Genomic DNA, 24,378 nt, shown 5'->3' with positions numbered 1-24,378 from the left:
TATCGTTGTGGCTTGCAGTGAAAGACTGCCTGCACTTGGCATTAGAGGGCATGCTGTCATCCCCATGTGATACATTTCCCTCATGGTCTGAGGGATATCAGATATCACTATCTTCCACCCTCACAATTACTGCCCTTCCTCAACCTCAGGCAGATGCTTACCAATGAAAAAATATTCCTAACCTGCTTAGATTGTGTTAAAAACATCCACCATTGTACCTTTTTGAGGGTGGTCTCTTGAGAAATTCATTAAGTGCGATCTCATTTTCAAGAGACCAAAGTGCCGATGTGCTCATGTATAAGATTGCAATGTTAACCCTTTTTGGTTCTGCATGTAAACTTGTTATCATTTTTCTACAGTTAAGGAGATTTAAAACGTAATTTTCAAAGAATTGATCTTGCATCAAATCGCACAAAGGTCCAGCGTTCATCCTCCAATCAGCATGGAGGTCAGTACTAATCTCCAGACAGACCTACAGTGGGGCAAAAAAGTATTTAGTCAGCCACCGATTGTGCAAGTTCCCCCACTTAAAATGATGACAGAGGTCAGTAATTTGCACCAGAGGTACACTTCAACTGTGAGAGACAGAATGTGAAAAAAAATCCATGAATTCACATGGTAGGATTTGTAAAGAATTTATTCGTAAATCAGGGTGGAAAATAAGTATTTGGTCAATAACAAAAATACAACTCAATACTTTGTAACATAACCTTTGTTGGCAATAACAGAGGTCAAACGTTTTCTATAGGTCTTTACCAGGTTTGCACACACAGTAGCTGGTATTTTGGCCCATTCCTCCATGCAGATCTTCTCAAGAGCAGTGATGTTTTGGGGCTGTCGCCGAGCAACACGGACTTTCAACTCCCGCCACAGATTTTCTATGGGGTTGAGGTCTGGAGACTGGCTAGGCCACTCCAGGACTTTCAAATGCTTCTTACGGAGCCACTCCTTTGTTGCCCGGGCGGTATGTTTTGGATCATTGTCATGTTGGAAGACCCAGCCTCGTTTCATCTTCAAAGTTCTCACTGATGGAAGGAGGTTTTGGCTCAAAATCTCACGATACTTGGCCCCATTCATTCTGTCCTTAACACGGATCAGTCGTCCTGTCCCCTTGGCAGAAAAACAGCCCCATAGCATGATGTTTCCACCCCCATGCTTCACAGTAGGTATGGTGTTCTTGGGATGCAACTCAGTATTCTTCTTCCTCCAAACACGACGAGTTGAGTTTATACCAAAAAGTTCTACTTTGGTTTCATCTGACCACATGACATTCTCCCAATCCTCTGCTGTATCATCCATGTGCTCTCTGGCAAACTTCAGACGGGCCTGGACATGCACTGGCTTCAGCAGCGGAACACGTCTGGCACTGCGGGATTTGATTCCCTGCCGTTGTAGTGTGTTACTGATGGTGACCTTTGTTACTTTGGTCCCAGCTCTCTGCAGGTCATTCACCAGGTCCCCCCGTGTGGTTCTGGGATCTTTGCTCACCGTTCTCATGATCATTTTGACCCCACGGGATGAGATCTTGCGTGGAGCCCCAGATCGAGGGAGATTATCAGTGGTCTTGTATGTCTTCCATTTTCTGATGATTGCTCCCACAGTTGATTTTTTTCACACCAAGCTGCTTGCCTATTGTAGATTCACTCTTCCCAGTCTGGTGCAGGTCTACAATTCTTTTCCTTTGGTCTTGGCCATGGCGGCGTTTGGAGTCTGACTGGTTGAGGCTGTGGACAGGTGTCTTTTATACAGATGATGAGGTCAAACAGGTGCCATTCATACAGGTAACGAGTGGGGGACAGAAAAGCTTCTTACAGAAGACATTACAGGTCTGCGAGAGCCAGGGATTTTCCTTGTTTGAGGTGACCAAATACTTATTTTCCACCCTGATTTACGAATAAATTCTTTACAAATCCTACCATGTGAATTCATGGATTTTTTTTTCACATTCTGTCTCTCACAGTTGAAGTGTACCTCTGGTGCAAATTACTGACCTCTGTCATCATTTTAAGTGGGGGAACTTGCACAATCGGTGGCTGACTAAATACTTTTTTGCCCCACTGTATTTCACAGCAGCCACTTTGCCATGAAATAGCAGGTAAACACAGGTGTTCAGTGGGTACAGAGCATTAAATTTATGTGCTATGAAGCACCTGGGTTTACCAGATATTTCTTGTCTAAATGGCTGCTGGGAAAAAAAATCTCATCCATCTAGTTCTTGGACATCTTACTGCTGCTAGGACTAAAAGCAGGGGATCAATAAACTCATACAATTATGAGTGTACATTATTCCTAGCAATCTGTTCACATGGATCCAACATATTTCTCCAAGGCTCAGCTTCATGTGACATGTGAGAGAAACGGTTGATCCAGTTATTCAAATATTTGAGATTTCTCCCAGGAAAACCTTCATCTGATGGTGGTGCAAAAATCAGATCACCTACTGTAGGTCTACTTAAACATTCAAAAAAAATGCTACAACAAGATATTCACTGCTCAAAATACAAAATAATTAAAGGAAACACTTTCGAAATGCATATATACTGATGTGCACTGGGTATTGTGTGAGGAACAAAATGATGCCACTTTGCTTGATAGAAATGGAAATGATTAATCAACAGAGGGCTAAATCCAAAGACAAAAAACTGAAGTGAAAGAAAAGATGAGGCAAGCCAGTCTATTTTACTGAAATGTCATTGCAGTCACTCAAATACTGACCAGATCAATATCTCTGACTGACTTGATGCTAAAAAGCTATTCTTTAAGCTATCCTTTAATTTTTTTGAGCAATGTATTTACATGTCAAACATGCATTTTAATCCCATAAATGTGTCCAGGTTAAAACCACTGAAACAAAGAAAAAACAAGAAGTTTTTCAAATGAGCTTTAATTTAAAAAATGCACGTCATTATTTTAGTCCCATGTTTATTGGAAAAACAACATTTAGACTAAGTTTACAGCAGGTCACCGGCAGGTCACTGCAATGCTAGTCCACATTTTACACCCCTTTTTTAATGCTGTCGAGAGGACGATAAAAAGACATTAGTTTTCGGCGCAGCACGTTTATTGATCATTAAATCCAGCAGTTTCATCGTTAAGGTTTTGCTCCACATTTCTGTGGTTTATTGGTTTTAATGGAACACTGTAAATGGTAAATGTGGGAAGTTTATGGAGCATTTCTATTAAGTTTTAGATTTTACTTTTATCTACCCAAGAAAAACATTATGAATAAGATACAAAGCTACATGGTGTGTAATGGGACAAATGCATTGGGCTGTGCTTACAGTAAGCAATCCAAAACAGAAAAGCCTGCATGTTTTTTTTCTGGAGAATTCATCATATTGCAGCATTATACTTTGTGTTATTATTCATTATCTGTGATGCTTCCATCCCTACTGCTTGTCACTAAAACCAGATGAATTTCACATCAGGGGAGCCTCATTTTTGGTGCTTTCATTCTGGTGTTTGCAGGTAACTAGCACACGATGAGTGCTCTCTCTCTCTGTCTCTCTCTCTCACCTACACACACACACACTAATGAGAGCTGTTCTCAGCTGCTGAGAGCATGACCCAGATCAAGGACAGAGGGATCATGGCAACACTGTGTATGAAGTGTGTGTGTGTGTGTGCCTGAGTGTACCTCCCCCTCAAAACATGGACTTGGAGCTGCTTCGCAAAAGTAGCTCATTACTGGTGGATAGGCAGCACCAGACATACCAGCCTATGGCTTGACAAGCACTGGTTTGTTGAGCACGGAGAGACGAAAGCAGCTTGTCTGAATACTCGGCGTGACAAGGCATTATGACTCAACCATTCCCTCGAAACTGCACTACACCAATTTGATGAGCATGACAGCCTGTTAGGTAGGGTGTAGCTTCTTTGTTAAGTTTATTCAGTGTTTCCACTGGAGGTGTTTTAGTGTTGCTTGTGTGTTCTTTGCATTGAGTTAAAAAAAAAAAAAAAGTGATAATCGGCCAATTAAATTCAAAGCAAAACTATAAAATGAATGTACAACAAATCATTTGCGTAAAAAAAAAAATGAATACACCATCTGCATGCGCTGGCTATAATAGATCAGAAACTCTGTTTCTTCTTGACTTGTCCCTGGATTTTCCCAGATAGCTCTTTCCCATCTTCAAAGTCATCTTTGATATCTTTGAGACAGTCTAATTCCTGGTAACTTAAAAGAACAAAATTTGATTACAGATGCTAATGTGAAAGTCTCTCCCTTTAAATCTTCCAGACAAGACTTGACATTCCTACCAATTACACAGGGCTTGAAGTCAAAGGGAAGAAAACACACTTTGAAAGCTTTAATCCTGTCTTTTCTTGCATGGGGCTTCTGTCATACGGTCCAAGGCTTGGCTGTGGTCTATCACAAATAAATGAGAGCGTTGCAGCTCAGCTGAGTCAATCCAAGGTTGTTGGCACCTCATTAAATCTAATCACCCCCGTACACAGACTCATTAAAAGTTGGTAGGATGGAGAATGAGACAGGAGGAGAAGAAGAGAAAGAGACAAATGCCATAATGCAGATGCCCCAGCCATCTGTAGTTTATACAGCTTCATAAGGCACATCCTATTCTGAATGCGGAGCACAGCACAAGGTAAATGTAGAACCCCTCAGCCCTATAATCAACCCTGATGGCAGCGCTCCACCGATGATTTGGATAGTGCATAGTATATCAATTTCCACCCCTTCGCAGTGCAAAGCATTAGACTTGCTAATTTTGTCCGTTTTTTTTTCCTGTTCACTACTAAATGGATCCATAAATATTAATAGATTCACACTCCCCTCCTGGTTGCCTGTCATGCATTCTAGGGATTGTGGATGATGATATGATATTGCTAATTAGTTTTGCAGAAATAATGTTAGCGGTGAAGCTATGGACAGGCTGACATGCTGAGGTGATGACATTCCTGCCATTTTAATGCGCAGCAGAGTCCTCTGAATATACTGTAACGTGGAAAACACTTGCAGGAAACATGGAAAGGGGAACTGGGGCTGCCCATCTTCTGAATTTACAACATTATGATTTATTCAGAAAAATAACAGCGCATAGACACACACATGCACATGTTTTGCCATGCAAAGGTACAGTGTAATGACGCACACCATTATTAAACACACAATAAAAATGTGCCCATTAGAGTAAAATCAATTATTCATCAATGTTTCCGACACAGCTTTGATCAGAGAAGCATCAACACACATTCGAGCTGTTCACTCCAAAGGTCATTATTGTCACATGTTCTCCAACGTGTGGCCTTTTTTTTGTGCGCTGCTGACATGTGCTTACTACAAAATCTACTGTAGTAACAGCTTTTAAAAAAAAGGCTCACAAACACAGCGGAGCTCAAAGAATGGGAAAGGCTCGAGTGTTACATTTGTTGTTTTCCAAAACAAAACAATTTTTCACCGTCTGAGCAACTTTTTTTTGCCACCGGAGCTGCACAGGACTCTCAATTTTGTTCAAGGACATCTGAGTGGGATGACACTCGCTGCCACAGGGGCTCAAACACTTTGCACTACTGTAGCTGAAGAACAGCCTCTCTCTGCTCATCCAGACACCTTCATGTTCCAAACACACATTCAAGGGCAAGGCAACCAGATGGAAAGTCATCAACAAAACAGAGGTTCAACATCTGTTGCCGGGATGTTTCCAAGACAAGTTTCGCCTCACCTTTCCCCCCGGTTGTTTCCTCCCATTCGTTCACGGCGATGGGATGCAGACGGGATAGCGAATGCCCTCTGGATGCTGCTATTAAATTTCACTTTGCGATTATGCTTGCTAAAGTCTCATTAAATCCCAGTCAGAGATAATGCATGGTAAACTCCCATTATGGTTTGATTAGAAGGCGCGGGGCCTGCCATCCTGCTGATTGTGTTTTTAATCAAATCCTTCCTGCTGCAGAGCAAACGGGGGCTAAGATGAGAAAATAACAAAGAACAAAGCAAAACAAGCTGAGCAAGCAGGAACAATTTACCTTTTTTGTTTTGTATTATTTTGGAGGCAATTGGAGGCAATTAAGACGCACTGGATATTTTTTTCTCACTATTATTTCAAATTAATATTTTGTTGGAAAGGAAACCAATACACAAGAAAACAGAGCAAGTGATTAGCTCAGTGATTAGCTTTAAATGCTTTTAAATAATCCTTGGTCAGCTTCAAAAATCCGTTAATGTTCCGTCACAGTTCTTACCGGCAATGTGTCATGCAAAACTCAATCAGTTTGACACAATACTCTGCAGTTACACAATATATTTTGCACAATATGATTACATCATTTATCTGGATGAATGTGTATTGCAAACTGCCTCCCACGAGTAGTGTTCACTACACTGAAAATTTACACCTTACACCTTAACCTGTGTGCTGTGTTGGAAACAGTTGAGTCAACTGAAAGTGAGCAACTTCTGTGCATGCTGTGGATGAAAGGATGGGAGTACAGCTATCTGCACCAGTAAACCCTGTGTGTGTAAGAAAGGTTTAAGTAGTGACAGAGAGGTGAGGTTCTACTGTAATAATTAATTTCAAGGGCACTAAAGTTTCTGCCTTTGTTCCATTAGGGAGTATGCAGAAAAGCTCATTTTGGCTTTTGCTGAGTTGACCTGTGTGTTGCAAACACTTAAAGAGAATAAATGGACTTTTTTGTAGAATTTTACATGATAGAAATTTATAACTATATTAGGCTGCAGATTTCACACAGATGGCACGAGGTTTTTAATGTACTGTCAAGAGGAGCAGCAAGGAGAGGAGCAGCTGTCTCTGTGCTTCTTGCTTGCTTCAGGCTTGGAGATCTATCACTGCCTCCCCCAGTATTATAGGAGTACACTATGTTCAGCAAACTCAAATCAGGGTTGGTCAAAAATGAATTATTACTCTAACAGTATTTAAAGGCATGGTTGTAATTAAAGAAGAGAAAATAAGAGAAATGGGTGATTTCACTCTCGTTTAATTGAAGAACACAAAATGTTCACAATCAGTCAGTAAGTAAGGAAAATGTTCGTCTTAAAGAGCATTTAAGACGCATGTTGCCTACATGTTCTTAATGTGTTCTCATGCATGTATACTCAACAACCATCAGTGGGAGTGGGGAGAGAGACTGCATCCAAATAGAGATGAGCAGTTAATAAACACACAGTACTGCACAGCAATGCGATAATGTTAAGGATGATAACCACTCATTAGGCACCATTAGGGAGCTCATTAAGAACTGCAGTGCAATGCATGTACTTTCCTCTCATATATATACACATGAAACTGTTATGTAGACCTCTAAGACTACAAGAATAAATAAGGTTTGAAGTCTGGATTTGAAAATCCCAAGTGGGGTGCTTCTTTAACTCATAGATCATCCTCTTTAAAAAACAAACAAACAAAAAAAAAAAGAAAAAAAAAGACTCTTTTTATGGTAAGGCCACAAAATGCCACAAAATGTAAAAATATTATATAGTAATATTTTTTTCTACTTTAAATGACTCAGTCTTTTAAAACTACTTCAGCCTGAAATATCCATTCTCTTCCACCTGGAGCCTATCCCAGCTTTCTTAAGGCAGGGTACACTTTTGACAGATCGCCAGTCTGTCGCAGGGCTGACACATAGAGACAGACAACCATTCGCACTCACATTCACACCTATGGGCAATTTCGAGTTACCAATTAATCTAACCCCACTAACTGCATGTCTTTGAACTGTGGGTGGAAGCCGGAGCACCTGGAGAGAACAACAAAACAGAAAAAACAAATAGATTTTCATTTTTTCTGTAATGTCAACTCAAAAGAAAGTCACACTCAACATCCTAAGGACAGAAAACAACAGCTTCCCAAAAACTGCTATTATAGAGTAATATTTTTTCCAGTTTAAATGACTCAATCTTTTAAAACTACTTCAGACTGAAATATAAATATCAGTGACTAATTATATTTAATCATATTTTTTGGATTTTAACCCTTTAAAGAATAAGGGACACCAGCTGAGGTGGGACAGAGGCCGCAAATGGACAGACTGTCCATGCAAAAGTCACACCACCCTTACATTTGCTGATGAGAGGAGCCTGCAGCAACACCCTGCAGATCTGAATTGCTTAATTTTTTTGACCTGTAAACACAAAATGAGCATCTCTACACAAGGCTGCAGTTCCTCTGTGTCCACATAGGCCACTGAGTGTTTCCCATGCAGGTTTGTCATGGCCACAGTTTCCTGCAGGATTTCATCAATTAGCAGCAGTGCATAGCTGGTGGCATACTGTGTAGGTCCTGGGATCAAACCTCTGGCTGCTGGGATGTAGCAGAGCATTGCAGTCTTTGTGGAAAACCAAAATATGGGGATGGAGACATCCATCCTGTCACTGCTTCAACTATCTCCTTTCCAGTCTCACCATCAGATGAGTCAGAGTTGGACTCCAGCTGGTCTGTAAATGGTAAAAAAAAAAAAAGTAGCGCCACTTGGTGGACCAATTTAAAAATTAAAAATTGAAGGTGAGCAGTCCAAAATAAAATCTTAACATAAAGGAATGCAGTACTAGTAGTAGATGTCGAGATAAATGGGGGTTAAAAATGTGTATTTTCAATTATTTTCAATGAGACATTTTGGCCTGTGAATAAAATGTGGTAGTTTTCACGCAGCTTAGCCACTTTAAGCTAAAAGGAACCTGAGACAACGATCGTAAAAAAAAAAAAAAATAGATATCTTCTGGCAAATATGAGCTATATTTAGTCAGCACAGCCAAAATAGCATGAAATTGTCTCCAGGACTATCTAAGGGTTTAGAGTAGAGAAAGAAGAGGGCTCTAGTGTCTTGATAACTTTTTCTTTGAAACAAAGACATCAGCCTTCTGTGTTAAAAGGTAAAAATACACTAGTCTACTATTTCATAGGTAACAATTTAATTGCATCTAGGGGAAGCCAGTGCTAGGAGGCAAAAACTAGAGAAATATAGTAAAACATATGGGTAACTAGAATTTGTGCAGCGCTATTAGGAGCAAACATGTTTTGTTTTTCATAAATGTCACAGCAAAAAAAAAAAAAAAAAGGACAGGGAGGGAAAAATCATTAAAATGGATTATGCACACATTAGCATTTAGCAAGCTTTACAAGCCATGTTCCTGTTTACTCTCCACCATAACACGTGTCTGCTGATGTACATGTACAAACGACTGCTCTATCTCTGCCATCCTCTTGGTGTGAAGCAGCCAATTAGAGGCTGATTGGGTGAAAATGAATAGCACACGAGGAAGACATGAGGGGAAATTGGAGAAGAGGTTGTTTGTAGTGGCAGAGGGAGGAGAAAGGCGAAGAAAATGGGATATAAATGAAACAAAGGAACAGTAGAGGAAACAGACACACCGTGCATGATGAAAGAAGGAAATTAATTGGACAACCTGTGAAGAATCCAGATTTTTCTTTGTGGCTGTGGCGTTATCAATCAGTCTGATAGCTGAGTGAATTATTCTCTGAGAGTGACAATGAATGATTAGCGAGAGTGTGTCCAGTCCTTTCTGTGACAGGAAGAACTCCTCCACTCACGGAGTGAAGTCACTTATGGGAGCTATCATTATTACACCCACAAGCCCAAGATAAATGATGACAGGTGTTTACTGTCACAGGGTACTGTACTGATGTATTATTAGGATGTGAATAATTTATATTGTATTCTCAGTGAAACAAGTGGGAGCTTCTCCGTGTAAAAATAATTAATGCTGAGCTGATTAGCACATACGAGCACTGGTGATGTACACGACTGCTGTAGTTATAGTTGAATTTCTGTTAACTTTGCCATTTGCTGCAGACAGGCAAAGTTTTTGTTATTGTTTTTGTTGTTATTATTTATTTATTTATTTTGTTGGCCTGGTTCTTGCAATGAAGTACTCTCAAATCTGAAAATACACACATACACACACTGGAAAACAGTATAATCACTTTAAAAAGGATATTCTGCCCAGAGTCTTTTCAGGATAAAGTTTCATTCAAATTCCACCAGTAAGATTATAGAAATTCTCAATGTTTCTCAAACAACAGCGACTTTCAGCTGCTCCCTTATTCACAAGATACCCAGCACAGCAGGTAGCTCTACATATGTGATTCGGAAGATTTTTAGGCTGGATGCCCTTCTGAGGGATTTTTTTTGTTTGGCTCCTCCTGGGATGGAACCAGGGGTCTTTCGCAGGTTAGGCAAACGTGTAAACCACTACATTATGGAGCCACTGTCAGCTCTCAAACGATGATCCGCAGAAATGCACACAAAGCTCTCTAATCTGCTCTGCGTGTAACCAGTGATGAATATGAATGAGTGTATGAATATAGATGAGAGGAAAAAATAAATTAATATTAATGAAGGCCGTGCCTTCTCCCTCTGACTGATGGTGTGGGCACAGAGAGTGGAACCAATCAGTCATCACACAGAAACCCCATGATTGGCAGGCAGGCCGTTTGCTCTTTTCACTATATTACAAGACCACCTCAGGGTGTGTGTGTGTAAGTTTTTAACTAAACATATGTGCTCGAGTCCTTGTATGGTGTAAACACACCTGGATACATTTATAAAACATTATTTTGCAATGAACTACATGCAGTCTGAGGGATTTTGAAGCAGTACTTGTTGTGCTGGTTAATTTGAAAATAGAATATAATGAATGCATCCACCCGGATAAACTAATGACATTAGTGCAGAATGGCTGTTGGGCTTAAAAATTACATGCAAAACAAGTACACGTGTTTTCCCCGATGGTTTTATTATCATTATACTGATTAAACCAACTCCAGAGCTTAATGAGGCATGCCAGTCAAATGGCAGATGCATTACAGGGTGAGGTCAGAGGTCAAAATTCCTTATTGGTCTAGTCATTAAATGATACAATATCAGTGATGCTGGATGGCACAGTTTTGATCTTTTCAGTGCCACGGAGTGACTTCCCTGTGCTTCAACTTCGCTCTCAAAAGAAAAACCTTTCACAGGGCAAAACCTCTCAGTGCTTCATTAAAAGACTAATGCAGCGTCTCCTGTACCTACAGCTGTGGGATCATTTGCCACCTCTTTACCTTGCGCTTCTCCCCATTTACTCCAAGCCTCCTATTCCAGGTAATTGGAATTGGTAGCCTCGAGTGGCTGCACGGATTACGCTGTTCCCCAACCATCTGTAGGGTATCGACTGTTTAGTCCTTGAACTCTTTAAGAGATAAATGAGTCTTGGTCAGAGCTTAAATGTCACAAGGAAAGCCACAAATGACTGCATTAGTAAAAAGTCACAGCCAGTTCAAGGGCTCTTCATTAAATGATTGAGGGAGCTTACATGTCTGCTATTAGAGGACTACAGTGTTTATGAACGCTAACTTGATGCACATAAGCAACACCAGTCAGTATTTTCTTTTGCAATGCTATACACCTAACCTATAGTTGACGTGTCTTAGTAATTCCTTTTTTAAGCCTTTAGAGATTTTTAAAAATATGTTATTATATTTCACATCCCCTCACCAGCACCAATAAAGTTCAAATTACATCTTATTTACTTTAACACTGGCATTTTTAGGTGTAAAATATGCCTTTGCTTTTCGACAACAAACATTTCAGCCGAGGGCTAAACCCAAAATTCAATAAAAATAATAAATCAAAAAATATGTTTTTACCCTCAATAAACATGAGGCAATAATTTTGAGTGAAATGCAACTTTTTATTTGTTTATTTAGTTATTTTTTCTCTTTAAAAAAAATGTGCTCGATATAGTGCAAAGTAATCAGAATGTAATCTTACATTTAATTTTGAACAGATTCCATTAAATTTAAATTTTATATTAACCTTATGAAACAAAATTGCATGTAAAATTTACATATAAATAAATACGTTAAAGCCAGCAGTGTGGGTAGAATTGTTTTTTGAATTTGTACTATTTCTGTTGTTTTTCTATTGATTTTTCACTATATTTCATAAAGACTGCATATAAAATATGAGCAGAGCCACCACATCATGTTTTACTGTCACCATCTTAACATTTTGAAGTCTAACATGACCATTAAAGAGTGGATTTGACTGTGAAATTCAGAGATACTGTGAGGGATATATTAGAGCAGGCCCACCTTTCCTCTTTTTTGACATTACAGAGGATCAGACTTGAAGACTGTTCTATCCTGTCAGACATGAAACTAGAAACATCCAGAAATAATCTTTAACACAGTCCATGACAACTCGTCTTTAAGAAATTTGGGGAGAATAAGTGCACATATGAGAAATTATAACAAGGAGATCATTCGTGTAAATCAGATCAAACTCAGAACAGAAGACTGAGAACAATTTGTCAGACTGATAGGGGTGGGAGGCTTGTTCTGTGCTCTCCAGTGAGCGAACTATAAATCTTTTTTAGAAAAAAAATGAATTGATGATCCAATAAATTTTTTTAACAGATTAACATGTGGTCTCCAACTGTAACATATGAAATAACATCAGTTTTATGAGTAATTTGCTTTATTTTGGATGAATTTGAAGGGAAAACAGTTATTTTGTGTGGCTCTACACCAAATAATAGGATGTTGTAGTGAATAGATGCATGATGCTCTAAACAGTTAAATAATCCTTCATTGGTTTCTATTGCATAGTAATTTGAGCTACCCTGCTTCTAGCTAGCATTTTTCATATTGTATAGACACTTGTGAAAATAGCTCTGAGCTAAATCAGTCTGTATTTCCTACATTTCAAATAATTATTTGAATTTAATCTTTGCTACAGTTTTTTATGCCGCACATCCCTGATGCCAGTCTCCTATTCCACCACATCCCAAAGGAGATGTTGGAATGTGATAGTACTGAGCGGCCCATTCTGACCGTGTGGTGTTGAAGCAAAAATCAAGACTCACATCAGATCAAACAACATTTTTCTGTTGTCCAATTTTTGTCAAACTAATGTAAACTGTAGCTTCCGTTTCCTGTCTTAGCTGACACAACTATGAACTGATGTAATGTTCTGCTGCTGTAGCCCATCTGCTTCAAGGTTTGTTGCCTTCCTATCAGCTTGAGGCAGTGTGGCCATTCTCCTCTGACCTCTGGCATCAACAGGAGGTCAGAGGAGAATAGCCAGCAGTTATTTTCACCAGAAAACTGCCACTCACTGGATATTTTCTCAATTCTCAGAACACTAAAGATGGTTGTGTGGGAAACTTCCTTTAGATCAGCAGTTTATCATCTGGTACCAACAACCATGACACATTCAAAGTCAAAAATCCCTTTTTTTCTCCCTCATTCTGATGCTTGGTTTGAACTTCAGCAGGTCATCTTGACCATGTCTGCATTCCTAAATGCATCAAGGTGCTGATATGTGATTTGGTGATTAGATAGTTGTGTTAACAAGCAGTTGAACACCTGTACCTAATGACATGGCCCATAAATGTACAACAGTATGGACCAAAGTACCAGACTAAAAGTTTATGATGAGTAGGAGACTGAGAGATTTGGTGAAAATAGTTTAAAATCATGTTTTCTGCATAAAAAGGAAAACAAGTGTTATTTCTCTAAATAATAATGCGCTGAATAAATTCCCCTTTATGTCATCTTCTTCTCTAGTATGTCACAATACGCAGCGAACAGTGAAGCTCACTAAACTCCCAGTTAAGGTCAGATATCCGGAGTGTCAACTTTGAGCTACTGGTGTCAAGCTTTCTTTTCCCGCAGTCTCTGTTGCTGTCATGATAAGGATGTATCAACAGTGGCAGGAATCATGTGACAAGTGTGATGTTGGAAATGGTGACATGTACTGTATCCATGGTGTCAGTGCAGTGGGACAAGCCTAGACAGGGCTGTCTTTCCTGTGCCACGACATACTATGTCAGCACTGTGTGTGACATTACCCTAGGGGCACCATTTCTGTGAAAGCGCCACTAAAACCACCAATGTCCCTGTTAAACCCTATAGAGAATCTCGCCATAGAAAGAGATAGTCCACAAATTATGAGTGAATAGCTAATTAGAAGCCATTGTGCACATAATAGGCGAATAATTTGTTGCTACCCAAAATAAAATGTTACATGATCATCTCTGGGGGAACATAATCGGCTTATATGGTTGAATCTTCTTTTGTACAAACCCCCTCTGAAGGCTTTTAGCCTGCCAGAGGTGGTGTCGCCCGGGGTTACACATTTTTATTGCTCTTCTGCTTTACAATACACACAGAAAATACAAAATGCCCACAATTAGCGTGAGATAGATGGCTCTATCACGGGGTGTATATTAAACAGGAGGGGCGCACAGAATGCCGTAAATGAGATCATGGATTACATTTTTTTAATTGGTAAATGGGCTCTGAATTTAAACTTTAATGCAAGCTGATAGAGAAGGACAGATACTTTAAAAGGGAGAAACTGCATCCTCAGGCCCCATAAATCAGAGTTTTTTCCTCTGTCTGCACTGTAGAGCCAATTAGTCAGATGGATGTGCAGTGTTATCTTCACTCTGGCTCATCTCCACCACGCAGTCACACAGCTCCTGTAAACTACTGTGGCCGAATAGGCCCAGATAAGATCAGTAATAAAGAGCCACCATGCTGATATTTTTGCAGTCGTAGCAACTAAAGAAGAAAAAAAAAGCAAACATTACCATCGCACGCGCTCATCTAATCATATCACTTAGCATCGGAACGTTATTGAATACGTAATAAAACGCTTCTGTAACTGCTACACTTTCATTTCACTCTGCATCTCACATTGAAAGTGTTTTCATCTGACTGAAGCGTTGAGCTAATAAAATATTTCACATTCACATATCTTGTTGTTTCAGTCTCTTTATTGCAAAGACCACTGTGGGAAGATTTCAGAAGTGACAGCTTAAAGAGGTACTCAAAAACCAAACATGTTCGTAAAGCTGCGGGAACAATGGGAGAACTGTAATTGAAATGACACAATTCAAACTGTACTGGACATGTCACCCTTCTCAGTTTGCTCAGAAGAAGAAGAGTTTAAAATATATGAAATTGAAAAATTTTCCTTGTGAATCTGCTCTGTAATTGTACAGAGACAGAAAGAAATCATGCTGTGTCATTTGGTGACTCAGCCCTCTTCCCGATGGAATTTTGATTATCTCCACAGTCTCACTTTGTTCTTTTTTTAATAAGCAGTTTCCTTAGCACAAAAACACCTTGTAATGGCTTCCTTTAAAATAGAAAGGAAGGAAAAAGGCAGCGCAAACTCATGGTTATATAGATAAAGTGGCAAGTGGTCACATACTGTGTTGATCGGTCTTGAAGGTCACCGATTTGCAGTTGCTATCTTTATTCCCATGATGATTTGGTTTGTTCGTGATCACGAAAACATCCTGCAAGGAGTTCAATGGCACACTTTTGTATGGATGGATGGCTCGGTCTGACACCATTAGTCTGCTTTCCGTGACTTTGTCTGCATATCAAGCCTCCTCCACCCCTACAGGGCTCCGTGTGGATGGGACAGATGTTCCCTTGTAGATGTGACATCCCATCAAAGCCTGGGAAACCACGTAAAGGCTCGCCTAGCTTGGGCTCAAACTGGTATTCACGCATATCCATTGCCTACAGTCAGCGGGGTCGGCCACTCACCCCTGGGACTGCGGGTGGGTGTTGATGTGCCAACCCTCTTCCATATCCCATTGATGTCCTCAAGAGTCCAGGTTAGAGGTCAGCCCTTAAGGTGACAGGGTCAAACTTCATCTCATGAATATGGAAGAACACAGGACTTAGGGGACCATCTGGTAAGCTCTATGGAAACCAAACAAATGAGCCTGCTGAGAGGGTGCCGCATTAGTGTAATTACTGTGGACGTTGCAGGTCTAAAAAGCAGCGTCAATACTTGTTGGCTTCCACTTTATCCCCTAGCATCTGCAGGTGGATTAGACTAAAGTGAAACAGGAAAAACACCCAAAGCTTCCATTACTGAAACATATAACTAATCCTCTGCTAGTTTAGCATTGCTTTAAAAAATGTAAGCTATTATTCCACATGGGCCCATAAGCCATTTAGTTTCCTCTGTAGTTATTGCACTGTCAGATGCTAAACTGTGTTTTGCTTTATTTGTTTTCAACATTTGCTGTGCAGTTTTGTCAGTTTTGATTTTGTTCAAGCATCTGGTTGTTCGTTGCATTGCCTTGCTTATGATGTCTTCTCTCTTGGCCATGGGTGCAGACTCTCTTTCCACCTTCCTCCTTGCATATTTTGGGAGTTAGTAATCACCTTTTTCCAAAATTCCTATACTAGACATCCAATAATGCCATTCATATGTGATTTCTTTGGTCTTGATAATCATGAAAGGACATCTGATGTCATGAAAGTCTTGAATAAACACACAGGTTCACGGGGCAAAGAGAGAGCCCTAGGTGGAAGTCAAGTTTCAGGCCTGAATTGATGTTTCAGTCCTCCCCTGGAGAATCACATCAATGTGCAATAATATCACCTGGAGTGCCAAAAAAAAAAAAAACATGCAGCAAGAGCAAAAGCAAGCTGCAGTTTGAATAGCTTTAAAACTATGAAGCTGTTGTATAGCTAGCTAAGCATTTAGCATGTTGTCAGGCACTGTTTTATAAGGAAAATTTGCATGTAAATATACTATATGAAGTAGGCCATCTTATGCAAGTCTTTGTTGTTTTTACTATTTCTTTTCCATATGGGTATGTACATACAGTTTGTGTCTTAACTCAACCTTTCAGAGTAAAGCATAATATTCCTTGATGCAAAGAAACACTGCTCATGGAGAGTAAGTTTTATTTCATCTAAATTTACTGCAGTAAATCCTGCTGAATCTGAAAATCACCCTTGCTTTCCTGGCTATGTATGAACCGAGTTAAAAGGGCCCTGAATTAATCTTTTTTTTGTTGTTGTATGACTTTATTGAGTTGTAGCTGGAATTCTACTATTTGTAGTTTTGTTAGATACAGGAATATTACCCTGAATGACTATAGTGTAAATATATTTTACACACATTTATCTTAAGAAAGGGTGACTGCAAGTGTTATGCACAGAGAGGGTAAGCCTGAAGCTTGCCTGTCAGGCTGAATTTCACTAAAGACTCAGGGCATGAATAAATCACCACATTTTGACCCATTTAAATACCAAATGGAACCATAGTCTCTGGTACTCTCACTGGGGAAATACATGCTTGAACACACCACCTTATTTCCATGATGGAAGGTGGATGCCACTGGTAGACACTGGAACTGTGGGAGTCATGCAGTGATCTTAAGAGGGCTTTTGGCATGACTATATTGCCTTTGGCTCTGGGTCAAATGGAAAAATATATCCCCAGCTATAGCCTGAGGTTGCTGATAGCACTGTAATGTAATCACACTATAAACTCAACATTTCTCAGTTGCAGAGGCTGAAGAAAAATTTAGCAATGTGTTTTTCTTCTTATTAAGCTTTTCTACTCTTAGTCGTCCATCTGTAACTGGTCATGGAGTTGCTCAGCAACAGTCACCACTGCTAGTTAATGTAAGCTTCTGCTCGTCGAGGTCCTCAATGTTCTAATGAGTCCTTTAATGTAAGACAAAAAGAAGAATATTAAACAATAATTTATATAAAAACAGATTCTTTTTTTTTTCAGATAACAAGGCTTGCATCCACCATTTTTTTTTTTTTACTCCAAGACTTTAAAAGTTAACCTTTGTGTACGACTTGATAATGAAATGGCAACATTTTAGCCATGGTTGGTGTACAGATGTACTTTCACTCAGATGATTTCAATCTAGTACTGACAGTTCCACTGTCTGTACAACAGCCCCAGAGTGTGTGTCACTTTTTGTCTGAAGGAGCCTGTTAATATTTAAATTTCATGTTTGTCTGGATTTAACAAGTGCAGCGGGAGACAGGATGATGTGCATAAGGGGTGTGCCAAAGAGGATGGAGGATCAGATAAAAGGTCATCACAGCTCTGAATACTTGATCATTGTGTGTGCTTCTGTCTGTCTGGAGAAAGACTGACTGTCACAGGATCATAGCAGGAAAGCTATTTAGTGACTGTTATACAAAGTGCCCAAAACAAGTATAGTAGCTCCTGCTGAAGGTCTATTTTACCCTGCAAATGAAGATTAAATGATGTCACCCACAAGCTGATATGAGACACTATCTCACAATAAGGTTTGTGTCAGAATTTGCAGAAGAAAGGACCAAAAGGCAAAAAATATATATATATATATTTCCACTGAGCAATGGGAGAACATAGCATATTGTACAATGTGCCTCTCTTTCTCTTATGGCTTCTTAATAATTTACAGAAGAAACTCTGCACTCTGTGCTATGCCATGCCTAAGAGTGTTTTTGCAAAGAATTGCTTCAGTAATGTGTGAAAGTTTGCCACTTAGGAGTCAGCTACTGAAAAACTGAATGACAAAGTTAGAGGTAGGGCCCCACTGTTTACATGGAGTAGTGTTATTCAAATGTAATGAGGCTGGCTAGCTGAAACCCTGCTTCACTGCGTGATTTAATCAAATAAAGCTCTTAAAAGAAATCCCAAATCTGTTCCAATTACTGCACTGAATCCTGCAGCTACAATTAGTCCCAGAGCTGATGGTGTGCTGCGGGCTGTTCTTGGATAACCTGCAGATGGTGATTCGTGCATGCTGTATCAACATTGCCTGAGAGGACACTGGACCTGGTGTGTATTTACATTTTGTGTGGGTTGTATTTTTACACTAAAATATAACTACGGGCATTAATTTGTTTTTGAGTCATCTGTGTGTATAGCACGCGCAATAGCAGCAGCTGAGGGCAGTCTGATAGTCTTTAGCAAATTAATAGCTTGACTAGTGCCCGAGCGTGAATTACCTTACTGCAGCATGCTGTCTATGCGTAATTTGGTCATTCTGTTAAAGACTCTTTAAGGTACATTCTCTGAAGTTTTCCTGTCCTTGACACCCTCCACCCACTCACTACTCCTCTGAAGCACTGGCTCTTTCGTTCTAGAATCAGCATGATTTATAAGGGCTAATAGCCACCCACTCTCTTCACGCTCTTTAACTCTCAATCTATTGATATCAGTCAGCCAGGAAATGGAGCTAAATTATCCCATTCACTGAGAGACTTTAGTAGTCCAAAGGATTTACCCTCTAACTGAGAATTTTGCACATTATACAAAATTTTCACAGACCACACAAACTGACATCTGCATTATGAACATGGCGATTAATTATGCATACTTTCTCATCATGCTATGGAAATAATTAATTGTGACATGCACGTTCTTTTCTTCCTGGCACAGTGCTAATGACTAGTAATATAAACCAGCATGAAAAGGCAATCAGGGCTCTCAAGACAAGAAGAGGAATTATACAAAATAAAGACAAAGAGATATTCCATGAGGAAGCAGACTGGTTAAAGAGGCCACCCACCCTCTACCCCCCCCCACTTACCCAATAACACAGACTGGTGAATCACTTCACCGCCCCTCCCCAGCGCACACCAATCCTACCATATAGAGAAAATTGAGTGGGGCATATATATATTTAAATCCATCACTCCCTTGACTTCTCCTAATGCAAATCTTCTTCTGGCCCTAATCACTTCACTACATTTTTATTCACCTTCCTTCTTCCTAAGTGGGCCAACTTGCCCTTTCCCTCAACCCAAATCCTTGTTGCTTTCTGGACACTTTTCTTTTCCTTGCAAAAATGCACTGGGATGCTTCAGGGATGAAGTGCTTTGATCTCTGAGAACATCTGATCCTCTTGACAGCAAAAGTGCAATGTTTCTTTGTAAGATATTTTTCAGCTCAAGCACAGAGAGCAGCTGAACAAAAAGGTGGAGTGTTTTGAACGAGAAAAGGTGCTGGGTAAAGTGCTTTCACAAAAACAGCTGCTTCAGCTGCCTCTATTGAAAATACTCCAAACAGAAACCTGGTGGGCACAAAGCTTAATGTTTTCTTTTGGATTATTTCTTTCTCTGCATATCTGCTGCCCATAGACGCACACATTAGCAGTACTTCTATCTCTGCCACAAGCATCAGTAAAAAAAAAAAAAAAAGACACATTCTGACTTCAAGCTCAGACGGAGCATGAAGCAAACAAAGAACAGTTGTCTTTGTTCAGCTGGCACAGGCGAGGGAGGGGGTACAAGGAGGGATAAGGATGGAGGATGGGGAGAGACAGATTTCTCTTTTTCTCAGTATGAACGTAAAAAGAGCTGAGAAGCAAAATTTCCTGCTCTAATAATACACGTACACACAATGCAGAATCCTGAGTAGCATGCTTTTAAACAGCGCTGTGCTTACTCAGGTGGATCTATGCTTACACAAAAGCGTGTAATATAAAGCATTATACCAATGACTGCTTAAGCATACTGTGTATTTCTATTCTGAGGGATGAGTTAAGCTTAAAGCAATGCTACAAAAGCCTTTTAAGGGTCTGCAGCAGTGTTAGAAGCCCTGTGAGGCTGGCCTGCACCCTGCTAGAGAGGTCTGAACAAAATGCTGAATGTAGCATGCTAATTTGCTCATAATGATAATGCTATCATGCTGATATATTGCAGCTAAAAAGCTTGTTTACCATGCAGTTCACCAACCGCATGAAAATATATGCAAATTAACTCCAGGCACAAATTGAAGCTTGGGTGAATCACATTCATTTTGCAGGTATGTATTCATCAGGTAAAGTATGCATACATTTTATTGTTTTTTTCTCGATGAAGACGCTCTTTTAGTAGTTTATTGATTTCTGGAGGAGAACCATCTTGCAGCTACTATCAAACTGATGATGTGATATTTCATAACCTCAGTGAATTGCTGTTACAGGGATGATCAAAGCCAGAATACATCATATATCATGCCAGTCTGTCCAGTAAGTCTTGCAATATCTGAGTCAAAGATCAGCAGTGATATCACTTAAATGCACAAGTATGTCTCTAGGATAAAAACTGAGCCAAAAAAAAAAAAGATTACTCCGCTTCATACAATAGTAAAATTATTCCATTAGTAACCGATAAAATAAATAATAACTTATTTGGACACAAACTGAAGTATTCTGGTTTCCCTGATCGCAACATACTCAAAATTACCTCTTGATGATGACACATAAGGCATATTTACTTTGAAATGGCATGAATAGAATAGAGTTTGATTCATTCAGAATATTTGAACTTGACAGCATTTTTCTTTTGTGCGTCCCCAGCTGTATCTGTGAAATTGGAAGTTAAAAAAATAAAAATAAAACAAAAAACATCATCCTTCGACTTGGGGCTGTCAAAACATTTTTTCCTCCTGCTTTGCAAGACATCAGTGATGTAAAATCCTACTCGTGCCACGTGTGATTGAATTTTTAACGAGTTGTTATTGTTGCAGGAATGAACAGAAAAGAGCCAAATTGCTTTTAATATTCTCATTTGTCTGAGAGAGGACATGAGAAAGATGGATAAATACAACTGATTAACGAGACGCTATTATTCTACTATACTTTTTCACCACAGTACACCCAGGGGCAATTAGTGTTATTAATTTATTTTTGCAAAAAGAAAAGCAAAACGTAAAAGAGTACACACGGCTACTTTATACACACACACACAAACACACACACACTACAAATGCTTCAGAAACTATTTTAATTTTGGATTGGGCCAAAACAAATCAAGCAGGGCCTGCGTTTGACAAACTCAAATGAAAGTCAGTTCCCAAGAGCCTCTGCTAAATTGCTTTGCTAAGGAGCAATTAGAAAGGGATCTGTTGATTTTGTTTTTAAGTGGCTCTGATTGGTTGCAGAGTAGAAGGCCCTAATGTGGACACTAATGCAAAGTGACATGTGTAACAGAAGTCAGGACCTCATCACCTCTGTGGCTATTAAGACCAATTCCGATGAGACATTTCACACAAATTCACCTTGAGTCTCAGCAGTGGAGCCGAACATACAAAGTCAGTGGTATCACTCTGCCCTGCATTTCAGGTGCATAAGAACGTACTTTTGTGTGTTTATTTGAGTGGACTCTAAGTGACTTGAGAATTTCAAAGAATGTAATAAAATACTTCACTCATTACAGTCATGACATACAGATACAAGAACAATATCCTTGTAATATCTGAGATTTAGCTTACCTTAAAGCCAGTCTGGCTCCATCCTGTCAGCACCTTTAAAGTTCACTAATTAGCATGTGCCAACTGCTTTTTGGGAATCCCCTAAAAAGAAAAACAACCTATGTGATATGGACAAATTGTCATAATTTGTGGGTAAAGAGGTGTAGGGGTGATTGATTTGGTTATGTTTTTTTCTGGCTAATTATTTGCTATTTTTTTGGAAAGATAGTTGAGCTAGGTTAAGTTAAGACTCTGGGCTGTAGCTGTAGTTGTGGGAGTGATATTGCTGATATCCCCAAAACAATGATCATTAGTATTATAGTCTATGGTTTGGTATAATATAACAGAGCCAGCTGAAAGTTACAGAAAACACAGCACCTGTACACTGTTGGTATAAAATGTGAAAACCCTGCAATAAATGCAGTGAAGCTTAAAATGTTCAATCTACGTTGATACTGAAAGGAGCTGATTCAGCTGAGGGGAGATTTTCTGAGGCTAGTTGTGCTAGTTTTTGTTGAATTTCAACATGCAGTATTGTAAGATGTTTCTGTTTCTCTGCCTATCCCAAGTCTAGATTATTATAAAGTTAGAAAATTACAAAACTCACAACTAGGCCAAGGCCCAAGCACTATTCAAGGAAGTGAATAATAATCATTTCAACTGCGCCATTTGCACCAAAATCTAACTTCCTAGTTATTTAGTCACAGAGAAACTAAACAGAAATAAAAACACACCTCTGGAAATTGTCTGTATTTGTCATGTATACACACACCGGCCACTTCATTACTTACATCTTGCCATTACATTGGGATGGATCCTGTTTTGCTTTTAGAACTGCTTTAAATCTTATTGGCAAAGACTAATCTAAGTTTTGGAAACTTTCCTCAGAGATTTTGCTCCAAATTTCTGGTCTCATCCATGATGAGAATCTCTCATTCCACCACATCCCAATCGCGCTCTATTGGAATCAAATATGGTGACTGTGGATGTAAGTTGAGTGCAGGGAACTCCATGTTTAAGAAACCAGTTTGAGATTAACAAAGCTTTATCACATGGTGCGTTATTCTGGTGGAACCAGCCATCAGAAGATTGCACACTGTGGTCATGAAGGGATGACTGTGGTCAGCATCAACACTGAGGTAGGCTGTGGTGTTTGTGATAGTCATATAGTGCTAAGGAGCCCAAAGTGTGCCATGAAAAAATCTGCTACACCATTTCACCACCAGCAGCTTAAAACCTTTCATGTAAGGCATAATGAATTCATGCTTTCATGATATTTAACCTTAGCAGCAGAAATTGAGACCAGACAATGTTTTTCTAGTTTTCTATTTCCAGTTTTAGTGAGACCATGTGAACTGTAGCCTTATTAAATCACCTTTCATTCCCCAACCTCAGCAGGTTGTCTTGACCATGTCTGCACGCTTCAATGCACTGGTTCACTCCCAAGTGATTGGCTAATGTATTTGTAGTAAAGAGCAGCTAAACAGGTGTTCCCAATAAAGAGGCTAGTGAGTGTATATGTGCTCACAACTTCACACGTGTAAGTGTCCGTTTATTAGCGTTGGTGGAATGGGCATCTGCTGTTCCTTAGAAGTGTTTGCTGCAGTTTGGCAGAAGGTGGTGATGGTACCAAGGATGGTGTAATTATGGCATAATGTCACATCAAGGCTGTAAATGTGTTAAATGTTCAGAGGCAAGCCGCATCTGCTCTGGTTCCATCTGAAAACAGCACGAGACTGTTAATAATAACATCAGTAAAGCTTAGTTAAAAAAAAATCTCTTCAAATAAAACTCCCTTGGGATCTGGTGCTCCAATAAATATTATTTTATGTGTTCCAAATAAACCGTGGGTGAACTCAAGCAAAAGCTTCTGGATAAAAAAAAGGAGGCATTATCATGTCTGTGTGTGTCTCCATCTACTTCTCAGCATGCATTTTATTTCAGCATTCATCTGATCATTTCTGCCTTTTATAGTCCACCCATCTATGACCCCAAACAAGCACTGACAAGAAAAATGACATCTTATCGTCTCTTCAGCAGAGTGCAGTGCAGCAAAATCACGAGAAGACCTGTGAAAGGTAAAACAAGGGGCACATGTTTCTTTGCGACTGTTTTTCCCAGATGGTCATGTGGAGGGAGCTGTGTGATCGGAGATCTAATAAACCGGTGGATATGCTGCATCGCCATTCCTGGGAGGGAGTTGTTGCCAGAGCAACCACACCACAAGCACTGCAGGTTAATGGTGGGAAATTATGATTTGCTGGTTGCAACCTGCGCACGCACTGACTGCTGAATCAACTTTGAGCTCTCAGTGGGGGTAGCACAATGTGAGCAGTAGCGAGTTTTATACATCACAAAGGACGTAGAAAAAGTTCCAGATGGATTCTG

This window comes from Neolamprologus multifasciatus, chromosome 5 (genome assembly GCF_963576455.1).
Source record: "Neolamprologus multifasciatus chromosome 5, fNeoMul1.2, whole genome shotgun sequence".
NCBI lineage: Eukaryota > Metazoa > Chordata > Actinopteri > Cichliformes > Cichlidae > Neolamprologus > Neolamprologus multifasciatus.
The sequence above is the reverse complement of the archived record's forward strand: the minus strand, read 5'-3'. Positions refer to the sequence as shown.